Source organism: Phyllostomus discolor, chromosome 1, assembly GCF_004126475.2.
Source record: "Phyllostomus discolor isolate MPI-MPIP mPhyDis1 chromosome 1, mPhyDis1.pri.v3, whole genome shotgun sequence".
Classification (NCBI taxonomy): Eukaryota; Metazoa; Chordata; class Mammalia; order Chiroptera; family Phyllostomidae; genus Phyllostomus; species Phyllostomus discolor.
Window position 1 is genome coordinate 191808728 of NC_040903.2, and position 17372 is coordinate 191826099.

The window sequence follows — 17372 nt, forward strand, 5'->3', positions numbered from 1 at the left end:
AAACACATGTGTATGCCTTTGAGCACATACATGTATTCACACAAGTTCTGCAAGTGCACCGATTCCCTTTGACTCCCTCATTTTATGGGTGAGATTCTTGCGTAGCACAAGCCTATAGGCACGTACAGTGACAGAGGGAATGTGGATTGAGAGTTCTGCCATGATAAACTCAAAATTCCTTCTGGCCGGTGGAGCCACGTACTCCATTCTGCCAAACTATTCCCAGACATTTCTCAATCATTGTCCTTTTCCTCTGTTAACAAGTTTTCAAAAATTTAAAAAAGAAGAAAGAAAGAAAAGAAAATCCTACCCTAAGAATCCCCCTGTCTCAGCCACGATGAGAGTGTGGTTTGGATTCCCAGTTGACCATTTTCCATTCTGTCACTAAGATGTATTTGGAAAACAACAGTAAATAACCCCCCGTCCTGCCATTGTTTCTTTATGGTTTATGTTTCATGCTCTGCTGCTTAGCCGGCAGGGAGGGAGGCTCAACTGACAAATCCAATTTCTGTAGCGGTGCTGATATCATCCATGATTCAAAGCCACAGTGAAAAATTACAAATCAGCCACAGCCACATTTTTTCTTTTTGTTGTTCTTCTCGCCGAGAAACACACACGCACAGACAAAGAAGTCCCGCCTTTGCCAAGTGGGGCCAAACAACCCCAGTACGGAATGAAGACAAATTGTGAAACCAAAATTATTGAAACCATAAAAAGCAAATGACTTTGTTTCCCCGGACTGCCTGGCCTTTTAAGCTGCCTCTTCTCATGCAGTCTCCACCCTGCACGAAGGCTGTTGTGTTAATTAGTTGTTTTCTTGTCCCGACATTACACTGAAATGGCATGATTGTTAACAGTGCTTGGATGACTTCCCAAGAACAGCTTTTAGCTGGAAAAATTATTATAAAAATAGCATCTCTCTGGAGGCTTCTGGTCAAGATGGAGGCATAGGTAGACACGCCTTGCCTCACTATACAACCCTAAGAAGGAACACAAACTAACTTAAAAATTTTTTAAAAAACCAGAACTGCCAGAAAATTACCCATAACAACACCCAGAACTGTATGGAAGTCCAACAACCAAGGATTTAAAGAAGCTGTATTCATCCAGACGGGTAGAGGGGTGGAGACAGGGAGTCAGGGCAGAGAGGACTCAGTGAGGCTGCGGGGGTGGGGGGGGGGCGAGTGGAACAGGCAGCCCCACATTCATGGATGGTGGATAAAAATCAGGGAGACACCTTGTGAGCAAGCGAGATCCCCTCTGCAGGCTGGACCACATGGCCCAGGGCTCCGGCCGTTGGGGGGGGTGTTGCAAGCCTCATAACTTCTGGCTATAAACCCCATGGGGGTTGGGGCAACAGAAGAAACTGCCAGTATATATGCAAACCCACCCACCCTGGGAACCACAACCAGGACAGCAGCTGGAGGAATGCCAGTTGCATATGGGAAGTGGGTTAAGTGACTGGAAATGGGGCAAGGGCCAGGCAGGCCCCCAGAAGTCAGCCAACAGCATCATTGTCCCCTTTCTGGCCACTCCCCATGGAGCCACAGTTGCCCCGCCCTGGTGAACACCCAGGGCTCCACCCCATACGACTTAACAGGTGCGCTAGGGCAGGGTGTCAAAGCAGCTCTACCTATTACACAGACACAGGGAGGCTGCCAAAATCAGGAGACAAAGAAATATAGCCTACATGAAGGAACAGAACAGAACCCCAGAAAAAGAACTAAGTAATGTGGAGATAGCCAGCCTATCAGATGTGGAGTTCAAAACACTAGTGGTCAGAATGCTCAAAGATCTCATTGAATACGGCAAAAGCATAGGGGGAGGAATGAAGGGTTTGCTAAGGAAAAATCCACAGGAAACCAACAATGAAGGGAAGGAAGCTGGGATTCAAATCAATGATTTGGAACATAAGGAAGAAGTAAACATTCAACCACAAACATTTGAAGAAACAAAAACTAAAAAAAATGAGGAGAGTTTAAGAAAACTCGGGAACAACTCCAAAAGGGCCAACATCCAAATCATGGGGATGCCAGAAGGAGAAGAGGAAGAGCAAGAAATTAAAAACTTATTGGAAAAAATAATGAAAGAAAACTTCCCTAATTTTGCAAAGGAAATAGATATACAAGTGCAGGAAGCACAGAGAGTCCCAAGCATGTTAGACCCAAAGAGGTCCACATCAAAACACATCATAATTAAAATGTCAAAGCTTAAGGCTAAAGAGAGAATCTTAAAAGCAACAAGAGAAAGGCAAAGAGTTACAAAGGAGTTCCTGTAAGACTATCAGCTGATTTCTCAAAAGAAACTTTGCAGGCAAGAAAGGACTGGCAAGAAGTATTCAAAGTGATGAAAAGCAAGGACCTACAACCTAGATTACTCTATCCAGCAAAGCTATCATTTAGAATGGGAGGGCAGATAAAGTACTTCCAAGATAAGGTCAAGTTAAAGGAATTCATCATCACCGAGCCTTTATTATATGAAATATTAAAGGGACTTATTTAGGAAAAAGAAAATCAAAACTATGAACATTAAAATGACAAGAAATTCACAACTATCAACAACTGAATCTAAAAAACAGAAACAAAAACAAACTAAGCAAATAGCTAGAATAGGAATAGAATCATACGTATGGAGATCACATGGAGGGTTAGCAGCTGGGAGGGGTAAGGGAGAGAGCGGGGAAAGGGTATAGGGATTTAGAAGCATAATTGGGTAGGTAGGTACAGAATAGACAGGCAGAGGTTAAGAACAGTATAGGCAATGGAAAAGCCAAAGAACTTACACGCATAATCCATGCTCATGAACTAAGGGTGGGGGGATGCTGGAGGGAATGGGGGTACCAGGCAGAGGGGGGCAAAGGGGGAAAATTGGGACAACTATAATAGTATAGTCAATAAAATATACTTAAAAAATTACATCTCTCTAAAATCCAGTTTTGTTCTGGCCCAATCACTTCCTTGGCCAGTGGCTCATCAGCCGTGTGAGGGATGCTGTTCCACCTGCCTTTGCTCCTGTTAGTTCTGCTTCGCGTGTGTGTCTTCAGCCTGAGTGTCACCCCAAACCCTGTCCGTTCCTCAGTGTTCAGCTTCAGTGTCATCTCTGGGAAGCCTTTCAGGTTCGCCTTAATGCTTTGTCCACATTCTGGCCTGCTTTGTAAGTACCTTGCGTGTGCTTAGTCGGTATCTGATAAATATTCGAGTTGATGTTAATAAATGTCTCAGGAGATTGCTAATTTCATACCACCATGACATTAATTTTTTATGTAAATGACAAAAGACATCTTAAAGAGTTTTCTTTTCAAGCCTCAACAGCGTATATAGAAAATATAGGGGAAATGTATGTCTGTTAGAGAAAAAATTTAGACACACTGTTGTGCAATTTAGAAAATTTTTTCCTAAAATATTGTAAATTTAGAAAAATTGTGCAAAGAAATATAAAACACTGTAGGAATGATACATGTGAAGTAAATTGTGCCTCTGAGCTCACTACTTCTTAGTTACCGCTGAATTATCTACACTAATGTAGGAATGTTGGTGCACAAAACCTAAATCCACTTATATTTATATTGATACACATTTTAGGAATCTCGTTCAGCTATTTTACTTTCTTATGTCTTACCTGGGGTCTTGTTAAAGCTGGTCTCCCTGGCTGTGTGGCAGGGAAACAATCAGAAACATGCTGAGACTTGGGAGATAGCCGGCTTAAATTTAAGTTTACTATGGAGAAGGTGCAAATAATCTACTTTCAGCCTAAATTAAGGTTGCCTACAGTCTTACAAACCAAAGCATGGTCTTGGAATGCTAACCTAGGGAACCCTCCAGTAGGAGCCACGACACAATCTGCTTCCTAGTCCACATTCAGATCGTAGTTGGAGATTGTGCCCAGCTCCGTGATCAGGAAGTAATGGGGAGGGGTTGAGTCTAGAGGTGGCTGCGAGTTCAGCCACAAGGGCGACTAAAGGGTTGGGAAAGAACCGTGAGGGAATTGAAAGAAACTGGGACTAGGCAGCCTGAAAAGAAAGGAGGAGAAAGGGCAATTTAGTAGCAGTGTCCGTGTAGGTAAACACACGTAGCAGAGCCTCATGGCCCGTGTGTTCTGTCTCACCTGAGGATGACATCAGAAACTGAAACTGCAGGGTGCAGGATTTGGGATGGACACGCGGGAACGTCTCCTGATAATCCGAACTGGGGCCGACTACTGAGAAACATGGTAGAATTTCCATCTCTGGAGATTAAAAACTATATACCGTATTTTGCCATGTATAATGTGTATTTTTTTTTGCCCAGATTTTTGAGGGGAAAAATAAGGTTGTGCACTGTACATCGGTAGTACTAATTCTATATCTATATAAATGTTTTTAATTCTTTTATTTATGCTTATTTGTTAAAAGTGTAACACTAGAAAGCAATAATGATATCCATATGTTCAAAAATAAATGCTAAAATTCCTTTATAATATAAAAAACAAGTATCTACAGATAAATAAGTAATTGAATTAAAAATTAAAACGAAAGATTTTTCCCCTGAAAGTTTGGGCCAAAAATGTGGGTGCACATTATACACAGCAAAAATATGGCACCCCATTCTCTTTAGGTGTTTCCGTGATGAGTGTTGCTCCAGACAGTCACGTGGTGTGACTATTTTTAAAAGCTTCTCCACGGACAGCAGGAGGGAACCGAGGGCACCTAACCGGTGAGGGAGCAGCACGGTGCTGGGAGCCGAGGGGCAGTGGGCGCTGTCTGAGGAGCACTGTGATGACCTGGGTGGTCTTGGGCGTGTCCTATAACTTCGTGCTGTAGTTTCCTCATCTGTAAAATGAGGGAGACAAGCCAAATGGGAGCAGGGTTTGTAAGATGGGAAGTAGCACACTCAGGACACACAGGTTTTTGAAAAGCCTCCTCTAGGCCAGCCATTGAGCAAGACGCCTGCACATGTTATCTCACTTGCAGCTCATCTTATCCAGCTCATGTCACCTATGAGCCGACCGAGGGCCGGGTTGAAAAAGGGACTTACCAGTTTTATACAACCAGTTTCAGAGCTGGGTAGAACCCAAACCTCGTAACTCCCAGGCCAGTGTGCTTTTAAAGAGCCAGGCTCTGATAATCACGCTATGATACCGTATTTGAGAATCCTTTCTAGTTTTTCTTAACCACTTCCCTTTTCCTCCTTCCAGAAGTGTTTATTGTGTCTTATTAGTATGGTAGGTACTCTGCTAGGTGCTGGTTAGACAGAATGGAATTTTGGTGGCGTGAGCCTTCAAGGGTTTTTAATGCAATGAGAAGGTGTTACAGGTAGTGAAAGAGGCTTTGGGATTTTTCCAGGCCTGTAGATACCTTCATGGTTCAATAATGCCTCCTTGTCTCAAGTCTGTCATCAGAGGCAGAGTAACAAGAGGCAGGGACACACGTCCCACTTTTCTCGTTCTTTCCATGCCCTCTGATAAGGACCTCAGCATGGCTCGGACATAGGGAGAACTTTTCCAACTTCCAGCACCAGGTTCCGGAGCCCCAGGACCACACCGCTCCTCTCCCCTCGGGGCCCTAAAGACTCCCCAAATTTCATTCCCTGCTTGGCCACCCACCAACTGCTTACCTTAGATTAGTTACTTAAGCCTTCTGTGACACGGGGGCAATGTTGATACCTACCTCAGAGGGTTTTTGTAAGGATTGTGAAACCACACAAATGAAGTTGCGATCACTACTATTAAGAAAGTGAGAGGTGTTCACACTCAGTAAGTTTTTGCAGTTTTGATTCTCCGGAAAGCAGCGCTGCTCTCGCCTCCTTACCAATAATCCCTTCAACCTCGTTCCGAAGAGACCAAACCCTCCCAGGCCCTCTCGGTCAAATCAAGCTTTCTCCCCGAGGGTCGGTCGGTCACTTGAGTGTGTTCCTGTTTGGAGACATGTGCAGAGTGGCCACACGCTCAGGTTCAATAGTCTGAGCAACTTAAGTTCACATCCCCGCTCCAGTGTTTAACTGGAGAGAACTCTTTTAGGTGTGGCTGCCGTGCCTTTGTACAGGGGTTTGAAGCATGTCTGCTGGCCATTCATGTATTTAGTTTTACTCCTGTAGAATTGTTCCACAAGTCATATTTTTATGCCATTAACTGTTATTATTAGTAATAATAATGATCGATAGTATGTATTAAGGATGTGCTCTGGTGCTAGCACTGAGCTGATTTGCATACGTTATGTTTATTTTTTATGAAAACCATCTAGTATAAGTAGTTTCACCCCCATTTCAGAGATGAACAGCATTCAGAGGGAGGGAGGGTTGACAATGTATCCGAGGTCACAGACTATCGCTGGCAGAGCCACAGCTTAAACCCAGGTTTCCCCAGCTCTGAAGCCCAAAGCCCGTGTCACTGTCTGCCGTCCCAGGCGGGACTGGAGGCTCCGTCTAGGCCAGCACTGCTGGTTGCAGTGGCTTCTTGGCCTGACTAGGAATAGTTTCCAGGCCTCAGCTTATTAACTTAGTGAAAATGGTCTCTGTTACTATCCAAACAGTTCACAGACTGCTCAACTGATGTTGAATCACCGTTTCTAGGATTGTACAACATTTTCTCATCTTTGTCTCAATTCTCTTGCCTTTACCATAGGGAGAAAATCTTCTAAAACGCTGAGAGGTGTCCCTTTCAGAAACCAACTTTGATTTATTTTATCATTTTAAAAGATTGTATTTATTTATTTTTAGAGAGAAGGGAAGGGAGGGAGAAAGAGGGAAAGAAACATCGATGTGTGAGAGACATATCAAGCAGTTGACTTTCGCTTGCTTTGTGGGACGATGCTCAACCAGCTGAGCCATGCCAGTCAGGGTCGATTTGTATTTTAAAGGAACTTCGTTTTATTCATTATTTTGTGCTGACCTATAACAGCTCCAGGCATATCAGATGTGTTTCATAAATTTGTGCTGAATGAATGAATGAATGAGAATTTAGTAACTTTGTTTTAGAGCAGTTAACATAGTGAAACAAGCTCGGGAAAGAAGTGAGGTGGTCTGTGTGCTAGATTTAGACTGGCCGCCGACCAGCTATGTGACTTACATCAAGTAACTACTTCTTTTGGGGGGAAGGTGGAGAAGATCAAGGTAATTACTTTGTGGTTGGACCTCACATGCAGTTTGACCTTTGCAAGATGATGGAATTTAATCTAAGTGACTGCTAAGGTCCCTTCTAGGTCTCAGGTTTCGTAGCATTCTGTAGATTGTGAGTGTGGGAATCAAGTGTGATTTTCTCAGTGACCTCTCTGGAGCCCTAGAAGCTAGCAGATTTGGGGAGAAAACCTAATGTTCTCTAAAAACACCACGGAAGTTCTTAACTTGTAAAGATACAGGTTCCAAAGTCTACTTGTTGCTAAGCCCCCAAGGAAATGCTTCGTGCAAGAGCTAATCTCTTGTGTTGATGGGCAAAGTTGACTGGCACCTTTTAAGACATACCTTTGTATTTTTGAAAGTTCATAAATTGAAAGCTCATTTATAAATAGACATCTGAGAAGTAGCTCTTTTCTCCTACATTGAGTTGTACATATTTTGGCCTTTTATACTGATTTACGGTCGCCCTGCTGGCCAGGCTCACCCTTTCCATGGCCAGGAACCGGGGAACCTGGTCCCTGTTGGCTTAATCGCGTTCTTGGCCCACCTGTGGAATTCTTGGCAGTTAGCACTTCTTATAAAACCCTTCCCCCGAGGGGCCTGTGTGGATAAGATGAGCAACACACTCACTGCATTTTAGAATGGTATGCGATGAGAATCAAGATGTTGAAACTTCTGGACATTTTTCATGTAGGTAAGAGTGTGACATTATGTAAGATGCCTCTGGCTTACTCACCTCCACTATGATAGGAACCGCCACTTTCACGGTCTTCTATGTGGCTGGGTGACCAAGAAATGACCCCAGGGAGTAGACATCTGCAGTGGAGTCAGGGTCAACCTGCTCACAGCCCGTCTCCGAGTAGAGCAGCCTCCGGACGGTGCGAGTGACGAGGACCCAGTCTTCTGTCCTCGGCTCAGCCCCATTCCTGCAGGGTCCCTTGCGCATGCTGGGCAGGGTGCCCTCTTCAGCCTGTTGGTCACCCCATGTCCAGACAGAGAGGCTGGCCCTGAAAACTGTAACCAGCTGGGCAAGTAGCCCCAGCCCCAGGGTGGGCCTTGCTAGATCTTTGGGTCACACAAGCCTTTTCCTTGGGGGCCAGGATCAGAGCTGTATTATAAATCAGTTGTGTCTTTGTATCCTGCCCTGCTCTCTGGATTGCCACGTGTACATTAGTGGGTCAGGGAGTGACGGAATGGTTTTGACCAGTATCTGGTGCCGTTAGTGGCCAGGCTGTGACATCCTTATCTCATACAAAAACTTCAACTTGACCAGGTTGAAGCAACTCATTATTTCTAACATGTCAAAGCATTTTGTCCCTGCTCTTCAGAATCAGTTAAAATTTTTCAACTGTGTATCCAAGGCTGAGAAGGTACAGAAAACAGGCTTATACCTAGCTGAGAGGTTACAAAAGGCATCAAACTGTAGAACAGCCTAACACAGATGACTTTTTGATGCAATGTAATGTGGATTATATTGGTTGAGACTCTTTGATTACAGGAAACAGAAACTAATTATGACTAACTTAAAAGAAAACAACAGTTTTCTGTGGATGTGGAATAGGTCATAAAATTGAAGGAAAAGTAGAACCAACAGCGTTCCAGATCAGGATAGCTCCAGGAAAAGGAAACAGAAACTGATGGTTAGATCATGGCAGCACTTCTGGGATGCATCCACTCCAGGCATTTCCTGGTTTTTATTGTTCAGCAAATTAGTCACATTTCCAGAAGAGATTCTGATTGGCTGTTTGGCTTGGGTTATAAGTCTACCCCTTGGCTGGGGGCAGTCCCCGAACCTTGACTGACAGTCCCACTAGCACCACCTGTAAAGAAGGTCAGGATAGTTCCTGAAACCAGGTGCTCCTTCCAAATCAGGGGAGGTTCAAAGACAGCAGATCTCCACTACAAAACCTGTTTCGCTGGATTCTACAGGGTAGGAATCAATGAATCCTTAAAGCCAAAGAAATGGGCAGCTATGCAGGGATTTCTTTTTCTTAGAAGTTGCCATAAAGATACTTATCCAGTTTAGGAGTGCTTGGCTGTAATTTTTGTGTCCTTTTGTCTTCAGTACACTTTCCGAATTTAAACCAGTAATTAACAAGAGGCATCTCTGGTTATTGTAGTTGCCTGTAGCAAAATGTAGTTTAAGAATTCTTGGAATGTGATAAAAATCACCACTGTCATTATCATCACACAGGGAAGGCCAAAATAAAGCCCAGCCAGTCATTAGAGGTGAATTATCAGAACCTCTCAGAGCCTGACAGTTCTCACTCTTGAGTTGTGCAGATTGGCAGGATCTGAGCCTTTGAGGGCTTTGATGAGAGCGACTGATTTCAAACGAATGAGCAAGGCAGATATTTCTGGTTTCATAGGCTGAGGGATTTATAACAAGAAGCTATATTGTGGATAGTAGATTAGAATAACAAAGGGGATTTTAAAATGAGGATGACACATTGGTTTGGAATGTTTCCTCATCCAAACTTACTCCTAACTATTTTCCTTCATGCTTTCTTTTTCGAGGGGGTAGCCCGCATCGAGCCACCTTTGTCTTTTCTCCTTGCCTCTGTCCCTAACTTCTTTTTTCTCCTTACCCACTCCACTTTCCTCTCTCTCATCTGGTGTTTTCCCTTTAAATTTTCTTTTCTCTAACCCTATTCCATCTCTCCCTTTCTTTTCCTTATTTGATCTTACAATCCATCATTTCTGTTCCTTTTTCTGAAATTCCCTTCCTTTCTCCCCCTCCAAATCAACATTCTAGTCCCCTACTCCCAAACTTCTTATCTCTTCCATGTTGATCCCCAACGTGTTTACTGACCTGTGGGCCAAAAGGCAAAAATCCCCAGGCCCTCTCCGCAAGCCAGTGTGGCGGGAGCAACAGCTGTCATTGCTCAACGAGTGCCTTGTGACACACCCGTCAGCGATAGGGACCCTGTCAGGGAGAGTTTACATAAATATGTTTGTGTGCATATTGGAGATATATGACAACGTTCAAGCAGCTAGTTTGCTGAGTGGAGAGGTACTTGGATTTTCTTTTTTGTTTTTCTGGCAGGGAATGGAGTTAAACAGAAAGCTTTGCCTAAGTTTGTTTCTTCATTAAGTTAATGGATGAGGTCCTAAGAAATTATGTAAGGAAAGCAGATGATGTTAAAGAGAAAAACAGGGACAAGAGCTCAATAAACAGTCAGGCGTTGGTGTATCCTGCTGACACGTTAGTGATAGCAGACACAAAGAATGTATCGTAGATGCAGTGATAGAACAGAAAGCAGAACCAGGAGAGAGATGGCAATAAAAGGCAGTGCAATCCAAGTGATTCGTATGTTTAACTGAAAGAGAGGAGGAAGAGGGCAGTGCATATAATATGACAGGGCAAGAACATGGAAGAAGAGACAAACCGGCGGAGACACACAGAGAGACATTTGAGAAGTTCTCCTCGCATCAGTAATACTTCGCCTGCTAAATAACAAACGGGGAACACACAATGATATTATGCAGACACAGTGTCTAAAGTATGCTGGGGGAAATAAAAGCTAGACAATGATTAGAGTAGTGTCTTAAAAACACGACTTCAGAAATCAAGCCCCTGATGATAAAGGAGTGGAAGCATTCGAATGGGCGAAATGGGGAACGGCGGCAAGCGACAGGAACCTTCAGCAGGAGAAGTGATTTTAAATGGCGCCGCCAGGTGAGCAATCGTCAAAACGGAAAAGCAAGGGGGACCTCTCTGGCCTGAGTGTTGGGGGGCCAACCTGGGGGCCTAAAACAGAGCAGACCTGCCTCCTATCTGCCAAGGACTGTGTCAGTTGCTGGACATATACCTCTAATTTAAGCCTCACTCTACATGAAAGTGAAGCCAAGGACTGAGAATGACATCCACTGGGAGGAAAAAGCACAGGGAATTTCCTGAGCCACTTCCAAAGTCCTAGGTCTCGGGGGGAATAACTCTGGTTTTGTCAAGTCAGGGTGAGCAGCCAAAGGCAGCAGACATAGGATATTGTCAGAGGTAAATCACCCCGTCCAGTCTGTTCTGTCTCTGCCGAGAGGTCAGAGGACCTCAGCACACCGGCCAAGTGTTTTCAACTGTGGAAATCCCCTAAGTTTCCAGTGGCTGTGGTCCCACAGCTCTGAGGTTTACTCACAGGATGGCTCTCTTCCAGCTTTCAAATCTCGGCGAGTTGATTAATCATTTTCTTCTTTTGACTCATTCAGGCCTCTAGAAAATAGCTGTAGGTGCCGGATGGCTGTGCAGATCAAGGAGGTCAGATAAATTGGCTCGATGCTGGTTTATAGAAAATCCTAGAAGATATTGCCAAAAGCATTTATGCACACTGTCCTCAGATGTTGGTCTGTGGATCTGTGGCCAAAGGCCATTGGCTTACTCATGTGTTTGAAGTAGGGTGTCTTCATGTGCATTAGGAAACGTGGGTATGTGTGGGTATTTTAATTTCTTAACATAAGGTCAGCTATTGTAGGCTACTTATTTAGACAGCCCAGTTCCATTATGACAACTTATTTTTATATCTATTTAGATGGACTAATGGTCAGATTATAACCTTCTAATAATGATAACAATAGTAAACACACAGACAGGGCTGTTATTTGTTGGGTCCCGCACTAACTGTTTTCCCTAACAGACTGTGTTCATAGGACTGAGAAATAGGTGCTGGTAGTCTAAGCCAAGGCCATGCATATTGTGATTCCTTGATTTTCTCTGGCTGATATTCCTCATCAAGAAGTTTATTGTAGTAGAAATGTTCCTTTTTAGATGCATGATTATACTTTTACATTACAATGGAAAGTCCACTTCTCTGGCTTTTGTAATGCTTTAATCTCCTGGTTTGTATATTCAGTTCACAGACATTTATAATAGGAAGCACCTCAGCATACTACACTGGAGATATAGTTGTGAATAAGACATACATACCCTAGGACCTGAAGTTATTCCTTACATTAGTGCTTTGTGATTGGCAGGAGCAAAATACTTGAGAAAGCACAGAAAAAGCAGCAGATATTTCTGCAAAGGAAACATTTGAGTGGAAATTTCAAGAACATAAAGAAATTCTCCCGATTGACAGCGGTGGGAGGAACACCATCAGTAGGGGAACAGCATGTGTAAATGCAGAGGTGTGAGACAGCACAGCATGTGTAGGGTACAGTGAGACATTTTAAAAAGTGGGGTTGTGGCAAAAAGTGAGCCGAAGTAGATTAGGTTGGGGTAAGATCGTGATGGGCCTTGTGTAGCATACTACGGCGTTATCCTGTAAGTACTGAAGGAAGAGGCTTATGGAGGTTCTTAAGAAAAAAATAACTTCATTTGATTATGTTTTCAGAAGCGAATTCTGTTGAGAGTGTGGGGTGGGAGAAAAGAGTCCCATAAGAAGGCAATTGCGTAGTCTAGAAGTGGTAGTAGCAGAGTTACAGGGGGTAGAGTAGGCATGTACCTTGGAAGTCAAATGGACACACCACAGTGATGGGTTGGATACAGGGGTTGATGTTTAGATGGTGCCCAGGTTAGGGACTCAGGTCAGCCTTGGAGAATGATGGGGTCGCTTTGTGACCTAATGAGTTGCCATGAGGGTGTTAATGAGATGGGACATTCCAGGGAGAAGTCCAGTAGGCAGATAGTATGGGTCCAGAAAGAGATCCGTTGAGAAGCACTTGAAACACCGGAAGCTAGTTGTATCAATTAAGCAGAAGAGAAAGGGGGCCAAGAATGGTCGAGGGTGTATTCTGTATAAGAGCATGGATCAGGAATCACTTCTTACTGTGTGGGGAGAGTTAGGAATCACTCACTGGGTATTTTGAAACCATGTTTGTTGTCTCTGTGGCAGAACACACTCTGGATGCTGTTATATTCCTACGTGACTCATATATTTCATAATGAAGTTGGGAGCTGCAGTCAAAGGCTTGCAGGACACTGACCCTTCCAGGCCGCCATCTGAGCGTGCTGCCTTGGGAGGAGTTGGGGGGGCCATTCTCGGAGACATGTTTCCACTCAGCTTTCCCTGGCTGACCTGGATTCCGAGTGACTGCCGGCTCGGTGGGGATTTGCAGACGTCCGCACAAAAGGAGTGTCATTTGTATGCAGCCCCTTAACTGACTGTAACAATCTGTTCCACACGTCTCTGAGAAAGCACACACATCTATTCTCCAGTACTTGCTTATTTTCAAGGACACCTGTATGACCCTTCGTCAAGTCAGCCGACCCCTCCCTCTTTTATTCACCTGCTATTTCAATTATGTGAGCAGTGATATATCTGCCTCAAAACCCCCTGCCCTGGGAAATTTCTGGAGGAGAGAAATATTGGAAAAAAAATATTCTGCTTTCGAGCCAACTTGGGGATTTAAATCTCCTCCAGCCTACAGCACACCTGGACTCAAGTGTCTATTCCCTCCTGACTCTGGAAGAACGAGCTGCTCTTGAACAGGCGCTCGTAAGCACACTGACAAACTGTGAGTCCATTTCCTCCTGCTGTCCACTGAAGCCGTGAAGCGTAAACAACTCAGACCATCCAGACTAGTGTCAAGTATCACAAGATGGGACCCACAGGGCACTGGGACTCAGCAGCCTGGATCCAGTGCCGTGTGCATAGCCGTCGTGTGCAGACTGCTGGAGCCACTCCCTCACAAATGCCACACTTTCCATCTGGGACTTACGCTCTGGTGTCACACCGCCCCTAGCTTCTAGTACCTTCCATCTAGGGGGCCTCTGATAAGTGTCAACTGGTTGGATTTTCCAAGGTATGGAGGTAACTCAATATATTATACAAAGGCCTCTGAGGTCCTTCCAGGCAGTCAACTTTACTAATGGCAAAGAAAAGTGAGCAAGGGTCCACGAGTTGGCTACCAAGGGATCCTCTGGCCCACAGACACATTTTACTTAACTTTCTCAGTGATGTCATTAAGAAAGTGTGGATTTACTGGCAGTGTTAAAACATTGAGAGGTGTAAAAGTCCAGGGTCCTGATTTCTCTTGAAAAATGGAAGATCTGGCAACGTCCGGCTGCATTCTTGCAGGCCGGCAGTTCTGACCCCTTTGGAGCGGGCGCGCCCCTCCCATTCGTCAGAGTCCCCGCCGCTCCCTCTCTCTGTCACACGTGACCCGCCTCACTCGTATGTGTCGCATGCCTTGCTTCCGTGGGCTGTTCTTTGTAGGCTCCACTAGCAAAATTATTTAGAACACTTACAAATTAGCATGATGTTTCAGAAACATTTGTAACAGTTTTATTGAAATATAATTCACATACCGTAAAATTCATTAGTTTCTGGTGTATTTAGTGTTGTGCAACTATTACCACTGTCGAATTCTAGAACGTTTTCACCCCGAAAAGAAATCTGTGCTCGTTAGCAGTCACTTCCGGTTCCTTCCTTCCCTTCACACTCTTTCACCCCTAGGTGGCCGCTAATCTACTTTCTGTCTCTATGGATTTGGGTTATTTCTACTTTTTAGCTACTATAAATCATGCTACGATGAACATTTGTACACAAGTTTTGGCACATTGAGACCGCTGAGCTTGGTCTCAGCTCTTGCAGCCAGACCAGGTCATGTAATGCAGCGCATTCTTGGTCTGTGGTGTGTGGAGTCATCATGAGCGGGATGAGTGCCTTATAAGGGACGCCCCAGAGAACTCTCCTGCTCTCTCCACCATGTGAGGATACAATGAGAAGATGGTAGTCTGCAGCGTGGAGGAGGGCTCTCACCAGAGTCTGACCACACTGGCGCCCTGACTTCGGGCTTCCCAGCCTCCAGAACTGTGAAAAGTTTCTGTTGTTCGCATGCCACCCAGTTCATGGGCCCGTGTGACGGCAGCCTCAACAGACTAAGATAGTGACCTTCCAAGGAGGGCGGCAGTTGGCCTGCTCCAGGCTCAGGTTCTCTGTCCCCTCGTGAAGACGGGCTTTTTCCTACTCATTTTCCCCCGCTGAGCCCAGTACTCTGCTCCCGGACCTGACTCTGACACCCGGTTTTTCTCCTCTTGTTCACTGCTCTCTCTCTTCTTCCACTCCCTCTCGCCCCCACCCGTCAGCGCAGCCCGGTGGTGCCCACACCATCCTGAGACTCGGGAACCTCCTGTGTTGTCACCACAAACCACAAGGACCACACGAGAGAGGCCTCTCTGTCCAGCAGAATCTGATATAATTACCAGATGTTCCACCAGCTTCATCCCAATAGTCCCCTCCATTGTCCCCTCAAATATGCATTACTGACAAGGTTTTTAGTGGAGAAAATTTGGCCACGCTAAGTGTAATTGAGTATCTGAATTAAAAAGTGAAAAGTCTTAGGTTGGCTGTGAGAAAGCCACATTAGCCACACTGTGCGTCATTTTTATGTGGTCTACACAGAAGGCCACGTCTGACCACGGGCACATCCACGTGGGTACCTGGAGCGAGAGCCCTTGTCCCAAAGTGTGACAGCGAAGGTGTCCAGGAGCCCCCAGCCCCTCTTCATCAGCAGCGGTGGCTTGTATAGGGCAGCCTCGCTACCCTGGGTGTCACAGCTGCAGTAATAAGACGGCCTCGGATCTTCCGTTTCCCTCATCTCAGAACAGACCGCGCTGTGCACCTGAGAGCCCCCGCCCCTGCCCGTCCCATCTGTAATGAGCAGGATGACTCAAAACGGCACCTTTCACCCAGGCCCTGGAAGCCTCCTCCAGCCTCCGCCAGCCTCCGCCAGCCCCCACTCCACTCTTCCACACACAGCCGCTTCGGGACGGATGGACGGATGGCACACGGGAACTCTGGTGCCCATCCGGTCGCGGGGGACGAGGAGGGAGAGGTGCTGTGCAGTAGTAGCGTGAGCCTTTGTCCCTCGGCCATGATGACTTAGAGACCCTGTGGCTATGCTGTGCACTTTTTCTCCAGGGTACATATAATCGATACTTTTCACTTACCTAACCTTTCGTTAGAGGTGCCTTATGCTTCACTTGGCTGGAGGTAAATGGCGATAAAGGAGGATTGTTTCTCCAACTAAAGAAGTTAGAGGTTTCGGCTGGCGTGGAACTGGCTCTTCATGGTGAATCAGGGCACTGGGGGAACGGGAGACGGTGTCCGGAGCACAGGAGGCTGCCTGTTCTCCCGCAGCCTGGTGTCCGTGCCTGCCCCTGCCTTCATTCGCTTCTTGAGGAAACGGGTCCCATTCCCGGGCCCATCCCAGCTCTCACGCAGGTGGTGCCAGAACTCAAGGACCTTACCCCACGGAAACTTGCCTTGTTCTTTCTTTCTGAAGACTTGCAGACCTGTTTTCTGTTGCTTCAACTTAGGCTCTGAGAGGAAGGAAGGTTGCCTTATTTTTTTTGTTGGGTAGGATGGGAAGAAGCTGAGAAGGAAGAGGGGAGGGACTGGCATCTGCTTTGCTGTATAAAACCCATTTTGTCTGTGCTGTGCCTGCTGAGAAGAGCAATTCCAGGGAGCGTACCGGCTTTGTTTGTCTATCGCTGGTTCTGCTGGCCTGTAGCTCTTCGTGCCTTTGCCCCAAACGCCCACCAGGGCCTGTTCTATGACGTCTTCATGTCCCTTTCCCTTTAAAATGTGGCTCTGGTACACTGACAAACCCAAATTGCACATTCTTCCCTCTTGTAAGCTGCTGTTCAGGATCACAACTTAGCATCAAACAACTTTCTTTTTCTCTCATTTTTTTTCTTTATTGTGAGAAAAACATATTTATGCTCTTTTTAAATTATCAGTCATAATGCCATGATAAAATATTTGGTTCATCATTTTGGTTAAGTTTAATAAATATAGGTCCCATTTAAATATAAATTCTTTTGGTTCTCAGATTTTATTGTTTTTAAACTTGTACTTTCTGCCTGCCTCCCCCCAACCCCACCCTGCGCAGTCAGCTCAAGTGTAAACACCCTGCCATTCGAAAGGGCGTCACGTGGTCCCCTTGCCCAAGCCTGGCTCTCTTCTTGTGAATCCTGGAGTCACACTAACTCCAGGAGTCGGTAGCCCATCACATCACTTCTGAGCCGTGCGACCTGGAGCTCACACTGCCTCGGCCTCCGTTTCTGGCAATGCTCACTGGGTTATCATCAGGATCAAATGACCTTGTCATGTCCACCCTGTCTCCAGGCCTCCCCTACTTGGGTCCACCCCATGTCCAGCTGGCAGGAGTCCTTCAGTTTCTCTTGGGGTCAGTTTGTCTCAGCCTGGCCACACCTCGTCTCCAAGCTTCTCTGGTTCCCGCCCCCCCATGCCTTGGCACCGACGTCCTTCCAGGCTCGTCTGCACGGCCCTTTCTGAGCCTGTCCCCACTGCACCGCCACATAAACTCCGTCACAGGGCTGGCACC

At 45.7% G+C, this 17372-nt stretch overlaps 1 protein-coding gene and 1 long non-coding RNA gene across 4 annotated transcripts in view; one reads left to right on the plus strand and one right to left on the minus strand.

Moving 5' to 3' along the window:
• The window catches only part of RAD51B (RAD51 paralog B), a 504851-nt gene that overhangs the window by 284124 nt on the left and 203355 nt on the right, over window positions 1-17372 (plus strand). The gene's annotated exons all lie outside the window — the stretch shown is intronic.
• Window positions 6807-12016, minus strand: LOC118497317. Its single transcript, XR_004899844.1, has 3 exons — window positions 11222-12016; window positions 9901-10014; window positions 6807-8908 (listed from the first exon to the last, which is right to left on the minus strand). It is a non-coding gene; the product is annotated as an uncharacterized LOC118497317 (long non-coding RNA).